Below are 11,554 nucleotides of genomic sequence, written 5' to 3'. Positions count from 1 at the left end.
GGGTCTCTTTGGATCTTTGCTTACACAGCCAAGGCATCAAGGTCATGCTGTGTTTAACCTCAGGACACATCCATCACCCAGTTCTTTTCATGCTCCCTCCAGATCCAATCTCTGAGAGCCGCGCGAACCGAACCCCTGGTGATCCCCAGGACAGGCTCTGGACCGATGAAAGGAGTGCTAGCCCCATTCCTGGCCAGATAATCAGCTTTTTCATTCCCTTCAATACCCACATGACCCGGCACCCATTCCAACCGAACTTTGTTGTGCCGCGCCAGTAGTTGCGATCTTAAGTACAGGATTCGCTTCTTTTTCCCCTAATAATCCAGCTTATCGCGCCGAGACTTAGAGACACAGCTCAATCCTATCATAGCATCCGCAGTCGATGTATGGAGAGAATTGCTAGTAATGAGGCTGCCGTCACTGGATTTTTGGAGAAAAATGACATGCCAGGAGATCTCTCTCGCCGAAAGCCACAACTAAATCCTTTGCTCTATCTGGTGTCGTCTTCCTTACGTACATTTCCATCATTCCTTACTCACCCATTCAGTTCGCTATTCAGTCATCTAGTCCTGGGGAGTATTTCCATGTTCTCTGCAGTTTGCGTTGGTACAGTTTCAACTCCCATTTACGTCCTTTCTGTATTTATTCTTTCTTACAGGAGTAAGACTGTCTGATATCTTTTAAAGATCACAGCTTTCATTTTGATATTATTGAAACTCAGAAAGTGCTCATGACTTCCTCTATTAATATTTTGTTTTTATTTATTTTATTTTTTGTGGTTTAATTCATAAAAAGATGTATTATCATAAAAGATATTTTTCCATATCTTTAATAGAATAAATGAAAGGCAATTGGAAAGAATTCTTAAATAAACTTCCAATATTTACCATTAATTTCAAACCTTTTTCCTGTAATAATGGAACAAATCTACAGCTATAAGTTCGAAAATCCAGGGTTTAATAGTGGCTTTTTCCAAATGGGCTGCCTTAGTTTTTTCCTTATATTCAGCTCCCCTTATAAGACCTGTTGAGCAAGCCGTGGAATTATTTTTATCCAAGAATTTATAACAGTTTCTGTGAGCAATTCCTCATCCGTAAAAGCAACGTAAAACGTAAGCTCATTTATCAAAACAAAACGTAATAAGTTCATTAACAGATCTTATTGGTAGATAATTAATTTTTCTTGCTCTTCATTTTATAGCGATATTCTTTCTTAAGCTACAAATTCTATAAAAACTTGCAAGATATAATAGTCTTGTTGCATTCTTGCGTAATTGGCCCGTCTTTTTATTTTTTATTTTATTTCTGCTATCGGGCCCTATATCGTTCACATTCTTCATCCCTTTTCTATGTTCCCTTAAAATCTCTCTTTAACCTCTGAGAGCAAGGATTGGAAACAGACTAATAAGTCATTGCGGTACTTTTCCGTTAGCCGGGCACAAGCGAAAAATTCCTCCAAATTTCTTAAGGGTAATGTTCGTTTGGGGCGATGTGCTCTATTCTCTGAATTCATTCAAAACAAAGAAACACTGGTGTGAAAACTCAGAAAATCGAACCACTTTGGTACAGTGCCAAATAGAGAAATAAAAATCATCGGGGAACTTCTCGCCATCATTTGGAGTCATACCTCGCTGAATTTATGTGGAGACGAGGAGTAAAAGATCCATTTGAGCAAATGACATCACCGTATTCTGGAAAAAACCAATAATTACAAGAATTCATTTTGGGTAAAACTGTTTTCTTAACAATTCATTGATATTTGTTTATAGTTGAACGTTTTCGACTTTTATTCCGTTGACTGTTTTGTCATTCGCTTCGCTTGGCAACGGCTCGTGTTTGGTTCACATTTGGCGACATTTGCGCCCGGCTAACGGAAAAATACCGTAATGGCTTATTTTTTCAGGCGAGATTTACGTCCAACTGCCACTAAGGTATCGTGGACGGAGGCGACTAGCAAACATACTTTACTGTAAATTTCTTTTATTATCCATTAAATAAAATCCAAGGCCTAAGACCGGGAATCGAACCCAGTACCACAATACATATTAGCTTTACAGGTCTCGCCTCTAACCACTCGGCTACCGTCTAACAGACTAATATACGAAATTATACTTTAATGGCAAAAAAGTACAGTAGTTAATACTAAAACAGATAAAAGACATAATGACAGCCGAATTGGTATTTAAAATTAACGGGAATGGATGGAGTGTATTAAATTGATCGAAATAAAATATAAGCACAAAATAAACTTATGTGCTAAAGTGAAATGGAAAAAAAAACAATTTGGAAATCGAAGGGTCTACGTACGAGTCAAGAAAATTGGCACTTGTATCGCTTAGAACAGCTGTGCCCGAAGGAAGGTCAAAGTTCACAATGCCATCGTTCAAAGTGACAATTTTGGGATTGATTTGATAATTTTATTAGTAATAGAAATTAAAATTGGATCTTTGAAATTGTCATTCGCATATTTTTACAATTTCCATTTGCAGGCTGAATCAATAAAACAGCAAACAGTGTAAAGATAGTTGATTTGATAGATATACTTGGTTTGATTCAATGTGAATAGAGTGTGATATATATATATAAGACTGGCAAGCTGGAACTGTAGTCAGTCGTAGGAACACATTACTTGGATTGAGTCCAATGTGCTACCTTAATTTTCGACACCTCTAGCTGTGTCTGATAAATCAATTCTGTTAGTGGCTAGAAGTGTTACTCTGAACCTATTTCAACATTTTACCTTCTTTCCAACTTTGAACATGACTTTCTAAAACTCCATTGGATACTGAGCCAAAAATTCTAATATCCCTTTTAACTTAGCACCAACTCGTTTCTCATTCAAATTTCTAACAAACTAAAAAAGTACCTAACTGTTAATACCAAAAGTTTTGAACAAGAGCAAAAAAAGTAGTAAAAATGGACTTAACCAACCAAGAAATTTCAATATTTCTACTGATATTAAATGATTTGTTATTTAAGAACTGGTTTTTTTTTTTGCGTTTATTTTTGCTACAATCAGCGCGTTGGCGCTATAAGTAACAGTGATAACAGTAACAACAAATAACAGAAGAATACGAGTGGAGAAGTTACCCAGTGGTAACACTCCAAAATAGGCTATTAGTCGCTCTCTTCACTTGAGAGGAGATCACGAGGCCACTGTCTCTTAAGGCGTCTTGTCGGGTTGTCAGGAAGAGTTCTAGAAGAAAGATTTTTAGCTAGAGGATTTATATGAGATTGCAGGCTGAAGTGGAGTTTTCGGTATCTTGTTTTAGCGACTTGTGTGACAAAAGGAATGTTTAGGTCAGTGTGTATAGTCAGTTTGGAGACATAAAAAGGAGCGTTTACAATAGTTCGAAGAATTTTAGATTGTAGAGATTGAATCCTTTGAAGATTGGAGCGTTTGGTTGAACCCCACAGCTCTATTCCATACGCCCAGATGGGTTTTAAAATAGATGTATAAATTAGTCTTTTGTTGTCCAGAGAGAGTTTTGATCTGTCGTCTAAGAGTCTTTTAAGTAGTCGATAGCGTCTGTCCAGTTCTGTTCTTTTAAGTCTAGTGTGGGGGTTCCAAGAAAGCCTGCGGTCTAAGTAAAGCCCAAGGTAGCGGGCAACGTTCACTACTGGTAGAGGGGTTAGGTTATAGATGACTGGAGGAAGAGTAATGCGACGAAGAGTGAAGGTGATATTTTGAGACTTGGTTTCATTAAGTTTAATAGCCCATCTCTTGAACCACTGTTCTAAGGAGGAGAGATGTGACTGCAGATTTCTGTGAGCAAGTACAGGATCATGATTAGTGGACAGTAAAGCGGTGTCATCTGCGTATGTGAGAAGTGTAGTGTTAGTATCTGTTGGTATGTCTGAAGTGTAAATGGAGTAGAGAATAGGACCCAGAATGCTGCCCTGTGGAACTCCAGCGTCGATATGCTTAAGTGGGGAGAAAGAAGATCCTATTTGCACTCTGAAGTACCTGTCGGACAAGTAAGATTTTATGATTAAATAAAACGTGGCAGGTAAAATATTTTTAAGCTTCCACAAGAGGCCAGTGTGCCATACTCTATCGAAGGCCTGCTGAACATCAAGGAAAGCCCCTGAACAACATTCTTTCTTTTCAAGAGAGGATGCAATTATGTCCACTACTCGATGACATTGTTGAATAGTAGAGTGGTTACGTCTAAATCCAAACTGATGATCTGGGATCACATTAGAGTTTTCGAGGATAGGAAGGATTTGTTTGAGAAGAAGTTTTTCGAAAATTTTTCCTAGTACAGGAAATAAACTAATTGGACGGTAAGACGAAGGATGTTGATGAGGTTTTTTAGGTTTTGGGATAGGACGAATTACGGAATACTTCCACAAGAACTGGTTTTTAAAATTAATTATAAGTCAATTGATTAATAGCTATAAATTATTTAGTCTGTGATGGGACAGCTAGATTGCAATGTTGACCACAGCAAAATTAATTGCTAGATAAATTCTTGCGCGGATGATCTCATAGCAAGCTAGGGGTGGTAATATTTTATAGTTTTCTTTCTTTTCATATCCTAATTATTCAGCATGTTGTTGCCTGTTGTAATATAGACAAAAGGGCATCAATCTTCTTGCCCTTCTGACCTTAAGCCCTTGGCAGAAAAGAAACTGTTCCCATTTCGCTAGAAAACAGCGCAAGGCCACAAATACTCATCAACTAAAAAACTTGGTCACAGGTAGTTTTGTAAATAATTTTTCCCAAGGTGGTGCACAAAATCGGTCTTTACGACATGTGTACGCGTGCGGAATATACTTCTTTGCGTCATGAACTCCGCACTGATTTCGTGCGTAAACTTGGATTGCGGTTTTATATTTTACATGAATCTATTTAGTTCAATGCTTAATAACTTCTTTTTTTGTTCTAGAAATACCCCAAATAAATAAAGTTTTAATTAATTTATTTGAAAAAACTTATGTTACTCAAACCTTACTGTTGTATATATTACCATTGACGAATTGAGACATTTTGCGTTTTAATATTTAGAAATAACTTCTTTCCAGACTTATTAAGTATAATTGTGATATGATATTTCAATTTCACTGTATCATATATCATTGTTGTTCAGGTTTGTTCCATCAGATATTTTTGATTAGTTTCAAACTGGTTAGTGTGCCTTAGCCAGCTATTTACTGGTTTGAATCCGATTTGAACTTTGGTTCTGATGAAACTAAATACAAATTACAAAGAATTTTTCAGAATCCTTTCTATAACAGGAAAATGGAGCGGCCTATTGCGCCGCACAGCTTGGTTCTCTATCTACTATCGTACATCAGTTTGAAGATGGTTTATTTTCTGTTTGAACAGTAGGGGAAAAATTGGAAATCGGTTTAAACTCTGATGGATCACCTAATTCACATTCTACGTGTGCTTCATACAATCACAAACCAGTCAGAGGTTCTGTTGGAACAGACCTTTTTTATCAAATTTGTTTTTTCAAATAATTTAATATTTGGAATATATTTGTTAAGCTACAACATTCGCTTCGTGTTTTCATATTCTCGCGATAATCATTGTGGTAGAATTCGCAGATATTTTCTGAAGTAGCAACTAGCCCTGAAAATGGATAAAGATGTAGCGTCGTACCTACAATCTGCCTTTAGTAATAAAATTGCTTAATTATGGGCCAGCAGCTGTATTCGAACCTTTGATCTCCGCATCGGAATAAGCTTACCACTGAGCTATATCCGTTCCCTACAAGTTGTGTTAGTGTTGTTCAGTTGAGGTTCGAGCTGAAGGCTTTTACGGCTTGAGGCTTCAGAGCTCGAGCCGTGAAGCTCAAGTTGGTGGCTCATAAACCTGGAGTTGAAGGGTCACAAAGTGCTAACCCTTTAAAATTCTTAAGGAATGACGAGTAATCAATTTCAATGAGTAACGAACATTTTAGAAATTATTGTATCCATTTATACAAAAATATGTTTGAAAAATTCATTAGCTGCTATAAGTTCATTTTATTTAAAAAAATGAATTTATTAATTAGTACAAATAAAATGTTTCTTATAAAAAACAAAAAAAAAAAGGTCGAGCCTTTTGAGCCTTGGAGAATCACCGAGCTCTCTGTGAGGCTTCAGCTCGAGCTCTGACTCGAGCCACCCGCTGAGCCCTGAGAGCTCGAGCTCTTAAGACTCAAACCTTATAGCCTTATGTCTCAGCACTAAGTTGTGTAGACAAAAATACATTCTAAACAAAGTTAATTTCTGGGTATTTGCAGACTTTAATATTTTTTTGTCTTCAGTTAGTGTGACATTAAATTTAAATATGTAAGAAAGGTGAGAAGTAGTAGATTAGTAGTTAGCCCAGATTTAATTGAACATTATTTTTTTTATCAACATTATAAATGAAATACGTGAGAGCATTCTAAAAAATAAATATAATTATATCTTTCTATGCTTATCATACTAATTTTCTGCATAACCTAAAAATAAGCTGGTAATGGACATTATTTTGTTAAATGGATAATAGTTATTAACGGCTACCTGAAGCTTTTCTTCTTTTCAAAGACAGCGTAAGCAATTATTATAAGAAACTATAAAGGGAAGAGGAGCAAGAAAGGAGGGTGTGGCATGGCGGTAGTCGTGACGGGCCAGCAATAATGAAAGGCCAATCTAGTTGTTGACGTGGCCAAATAATGGAAGGTTATAAGTAGAAAAAGAGAGCTCTGTTAGATCTAGAAGGATAAAAACCTGCCCTTTTAATTCTGCTTTTCTTACATTTATTAAACCTCGAGATCAATGTACCACATGCTGGATTTATATTTTTAAAGTTATTCGCCTCCATTAAATTATTTCCCTCTTCTTTTTACTTTATTTACGGTAAATAATCCATATCTTGAATCAGAATAATAATTAAAGGAATAGCTACACTCTTTTAGTCACAGACCTTCTCCAGCGAAAAGAGGCAATTTCTTAATAGATGGAATAAACAACAGCTGTATGTATTTTTAAAGAAAAGTACACTATGAACATTTGTTACATTTCCATTGTCATTTTAAACCGCTCAGAGTTCAGTGTTCGTAGCATTTTCACTCGTATTTAAAGCAACATCCCAATCACGCACGCCCTGAGTTTACCAAAAATTTTCTTCAATATTAAATCGCTTAAAGCTATTTTGGACAAGAAAAGCCATGGTTTTTTGTAAATAATTGGACTGGTCCTTATTTTGTAACTACAAATTTTAAGATAAGTATCACGTGTAACAGGAGTTTGATTTAATGGTAATGAGGAGGATTTCTGTGCTTTATGTTAGTACTGAGGTGTACTTATGAAAGAAATAACTTTGCTAAAAATTTCCAACATAATGTTCTAATTTTTCCCTCTCTGTAATGTTTTATTATTGCTAATATCTATAGGGTAAAGCTGCAGAATGGCATTTCATATTCTAATAGAACTTTTTTTGATTATTCATAACTTTATGTTAGTAAACTTTTATCATAGTCTAATCCAATACTTCCCAACCTTTTTCTGGTCATGGTACATCAGTCAGATACCAAACAGTTAACGGTTCACTGGAACTGAAATGCTCTCATTTCATTTTAAAATGACGTATTATGCTCAACTTGAGCTGTAATAACCACACTATTACAATCCTACAAAAATACAAGTTCTCGTGGCAGGCTGTAACATTAGTAACAAACCCAATGATTCACCCGTCTATACCGTTCTCTGTCAATACAATTAACTACATGTGTACAGCAGCAATGAGTACTCGCTTCGGCGGTACATATGTTATACTAAAATTGGAACGATACAGAGAAGATTAGCATGGCCCCTGCGCAAGGAAGACACGCAAAATCGTGAGGCGCCTCGGTAGCCGAGCGTTTTAAGAGGCGAGAACTGCTAATATGCATTGTGGTACTGGGTTCGATTCTTGGTCTTGGCCTTGGACTTTATTTAATGGTTAAATGAGAAATAGTAAAGTACGTTTGCTATTCGCCTCCGTCCACGACACCTAGTAAATGGTAGTTGGATGTTAAGCCACACCTGAAAAAATAGGCGATTACTTTACTTTACTTTACTATACAGTAGCAATGAATCTTATGACAAAGAAATTCTTTATTTTAATGCCCATTATTAAAGTCAAGAAGTGCCAGTAATTCATGTAAAATTGTAAATCCGTAACTAAAAGAAAGTGATTAAAAGCACCTCTAAATGAGATTAAAATTACAAAAACTAAACAGTCACTAAAGAAGAACGAAAGCTATGCGACATATTTTACTAATTTAGTTAACAGTTACTAGTCAAGTGACCAACAGTGTGTTAATGCGACGGCTGGCTTTGCAAGGACCGTGTTTCAATTTGAGCGTTAATCTCAGTTGACAAGCACACTCTAAGTCGTAACACCCTCTGTGTTTCGTTTTGATCAGTGCCATTGCTGAGAATGCCTTCTCCCACAGGTAAGTAGTGCTGAAAGGCAGCAGTATTCCGACTGCCTTACTATTATCAATGTGTATTTTTTTTTCAACCATAATCCAGAACTCTACTAAATTCATTTTCAGAAACTTCAATCGCAGTGTACTGTCAGCTGCAACGTCAATAAGCTGTTCCTTTTCCATTATTTGTAAGCCAGACAAATCAACTTGGATATGAACTGGGTTTCTGAAATGGCACAGTTGTGTGCCACGGAGCGTAGGTTGGGAAACACTGGTCTAATCCATAACTTTATTGGTATGAAGTCCTTAATTTTTATTATTAATATAAACCATTTTTCCTTTTTAAAATGTAAACTTTATGGAAAATGTAGTATCATTATCTATTTGAACGATTTCTGAATAAGTCTTACGTGAGGAATCAATCCATCTTGTTTTTTCCCCCGGAAAAGTCCCGTTGTTCCATAAAATGGATCCTTATTTAACAATCCCATTCCTACCTCGAACGTAGTACGCTAACTGGGTTTCTACTTGGACAGTAGGCTCACATGGAACCCACACAGGAGACTCAAAAAGCCAAAGCTAAACGCCAACAAACTAACCCTCTACAAGACTTTTCTTAAACCTCTTTGACTTAAGGTCAGAGCTGTGAGGCTCAACTAAACTCTCCAATTTCTCCAGCCTCCAAACTTTCAATCAAAAGTCCTCCGCCGTATTGTAAATGCTCCTTATTATGTCTCTAAGCTCATCCTTCACAAAGATCCAAATATCCGCTTTTTTCACCTAATCTAGCCATTCACGATTCCTCAACTTCCACAGAAGCCTATCCTGCCATCCCAATTTAACAGCTCGAACTCTTTCCTCTTTAATCCATTCTGATAATACAGCAGGACGTCTAAAACAAAGATGGCCTCGTGATCTCCTATCCTAGATGATTCCATACATTAAAATTCCCGAGAGTATCAGCAGTAGCTGATTTCGTGCATCATGTAATTGTAGTTAACTCTCTGCCCACACTCTGATGTGTACGTGTTTTATACAGACAGCAATAAATATATAAATATAAATAAAAATTTAGCAAGTCCATATTAATCTCGTTTATAAAGTATCCATTCTACTGCAGAGTATTGCTTCTAAAGAAACAAAGTGTTGAGAAGGAAAAGAGTTTTATTTAAAGACCTACAACCGGTGTTCCTTTGAGGGTCGTTCTTAGTAAAGGAGGGGTGTAGCAAAGGAGAATGAAGATAACAAAAAAAAAGAAGTATTTGGGAATGAGAAGGGCTCTCTTAGTGTGCCTTTGGGATCTTTTAAAGGGCGGCACATTACTTTAACGGGCCTCATTAGTGTTACTAGCAAAGTCTCTAGTGTAAATATGTACCATTGGTAGACACTCAGTCCACCTGTTTACTAGGAAAATTTTCCTTTTTTCTACAGATTTTCATCTATTAAAATCGAATGTTTCATTTTCTGTAACAAGTAATATCATCGTAACCTTGCTTTAAGCATGTATTAAATCTTTCATTTAAGTATTTTCCATTTTAAAATGTGAAATAAACGAACTTCTGTATTTATCAAATCTCTTTGAATAGATCAATTTCAAATCATAACGTGGCACAGACTCTTTGAGTAAAACAGGACGGCGATTTAGCAGGCCTGCCTTATAAAACTATTAGAGCTGTTCCTACAGGGTCTCCTGCCAGTTTGTGACAGTAAGGAACATTTGCAGTGGGAGATTGGTGCTCTATCACACTAAATTCAAATTATTTCATGGATCTCATATGCGCACTAAATAATCACTAATTGACTACCGATCTCAAATTGCCTGATAAAACAAACCTATAAAAACAGCATATGATTGGAAACTGATTACGCTAAAAGAAATGAATTTAATTATTTTTTGAAAACATCTAGCAGTCATGAGTTGTTATAAATTGTAAGACATTTCTATAACTCTTCTCAAAACTTAAACCCATTAAGTAGAATCTTTCTCATCATTTTGGCCTGCTTTTTTTTTTTGAACACATAGACGTTTATGAGGGGAAGTTCTTGTTTGTGGACCAAGTGAGGGTTTCAGACAAGTGCACATTGGGACGAAAGTTGTTGGCGTTGGTGAACTTGTAATACATTACTGTTTGAGCAGTTGGCAGAACTGTGCCAAGAGCTTAGCAGATTGTCTGTGGCAGGAGGCTGTACTTGGTGAAATGATGATTTACTGAGTTTCTAACTGTCAGATCTGTTGGACTAACAGCTTTGACGATGTTCCAACTAGCCTGTTCTAGGTTGTTTTCAATCCTCGAATGTCTATTCGCTGTGCCTAGGACATTTACACTGAGTATTGCACTTCAGTGCGTTACCGGTTGAAGGATGCAATCTATGGGCCAAATTTGCAACCACTTTTCACTCTACAGTATTGCAATGGACTTCATGCTCGCAATATTTCAATTCCAAGTCAATCTGGTATATTTTTATCGCCTACTGCAGTAGGTTTTGTTTTAAGCATTGGCTAAATCTAAAGATTTTTAAATATCTAAAACGTAAATTCGATTAACAATAAACCTTAAACCTCCACCCAGTTCTTTACAGAGCTCAGGTATTTTGTCTCTCCTTTTGCATGTTCGGGAGACTAGCTGACTCTTGTCATGATCTTCGGTGGCCCGTCCATTGTTGATGCTAACCAAACTTTTTTGCCGCAAAACAAAGTCATTTGAGAGTTTAAGACTAAAAAGGAGATCGCCTGGGTAACGCTACTAGTGAAAGTAAGGAGGACTAGCAAACATAGTTCACTATAAATTTTTCTTATTAGCTATATTTTTCTTAATTTACTCATTAAATAAAATCCAACGCCTAGACTGGGAATCGAACTCATCACAACGATACAACTTAGCTTCGTGGGTCTTGCCTCTAACCGCGCGGCCACCGTGCCGTGATATGAATCATTATTAGGTTTTAGATTTTATGTTTTTATTTATCAGCAAATTTAAAACCCAAATTATTTAGTGTTAAAATTAGGCGCCACGGTAGCCGAGCGGTTAGAGGCGAGACCTGCAAAGCTAATATGCATTGTGGAACTGGGTTCGATTCCCGGTCTTAGGCCTTGGATTTTATTTAATGGTTAATAAAGGAAATTTACAGTAAAGTATGTTTGCTAGTCGCCTCCGTCCACGA

The 11,554-nt window shown here is 36.6% G+C and overlaps 1 pseudogene; it reads left to right on the top strand.

Moving 5' to 3' along the window:
* The first annotated feature begins 7,724 nt into the window (after nucleotides 1–7,724).
* On the top strand, nucleotides 7,725–7,845 carry LOC141456608 (U6 spliceosomal RNA; annotated as a pseudogene).
* Nucleotides 7,846–11,554: the final 3,709 nt, after the last annotated feature.

This window comes from Rhodnius prolixus, unplaced genomic scaffold, assembly GCF_049639745.1.
Source record: "Rhodnius prolixus isolate KJV_2025 unplaced genomic scaffold, Rpr scaffold_4, whole genome shotgun sequence".
Taxonomy (NCBI): Eukaryota; Metazoa; Arthropoda; class Insecta; order Hemiptera; family Reduviidae; genus Rhodnius; species Rhodnius prolixus.
This window is presented reverse-complemented; position numbering and strand designations above follow the sequence as displayed.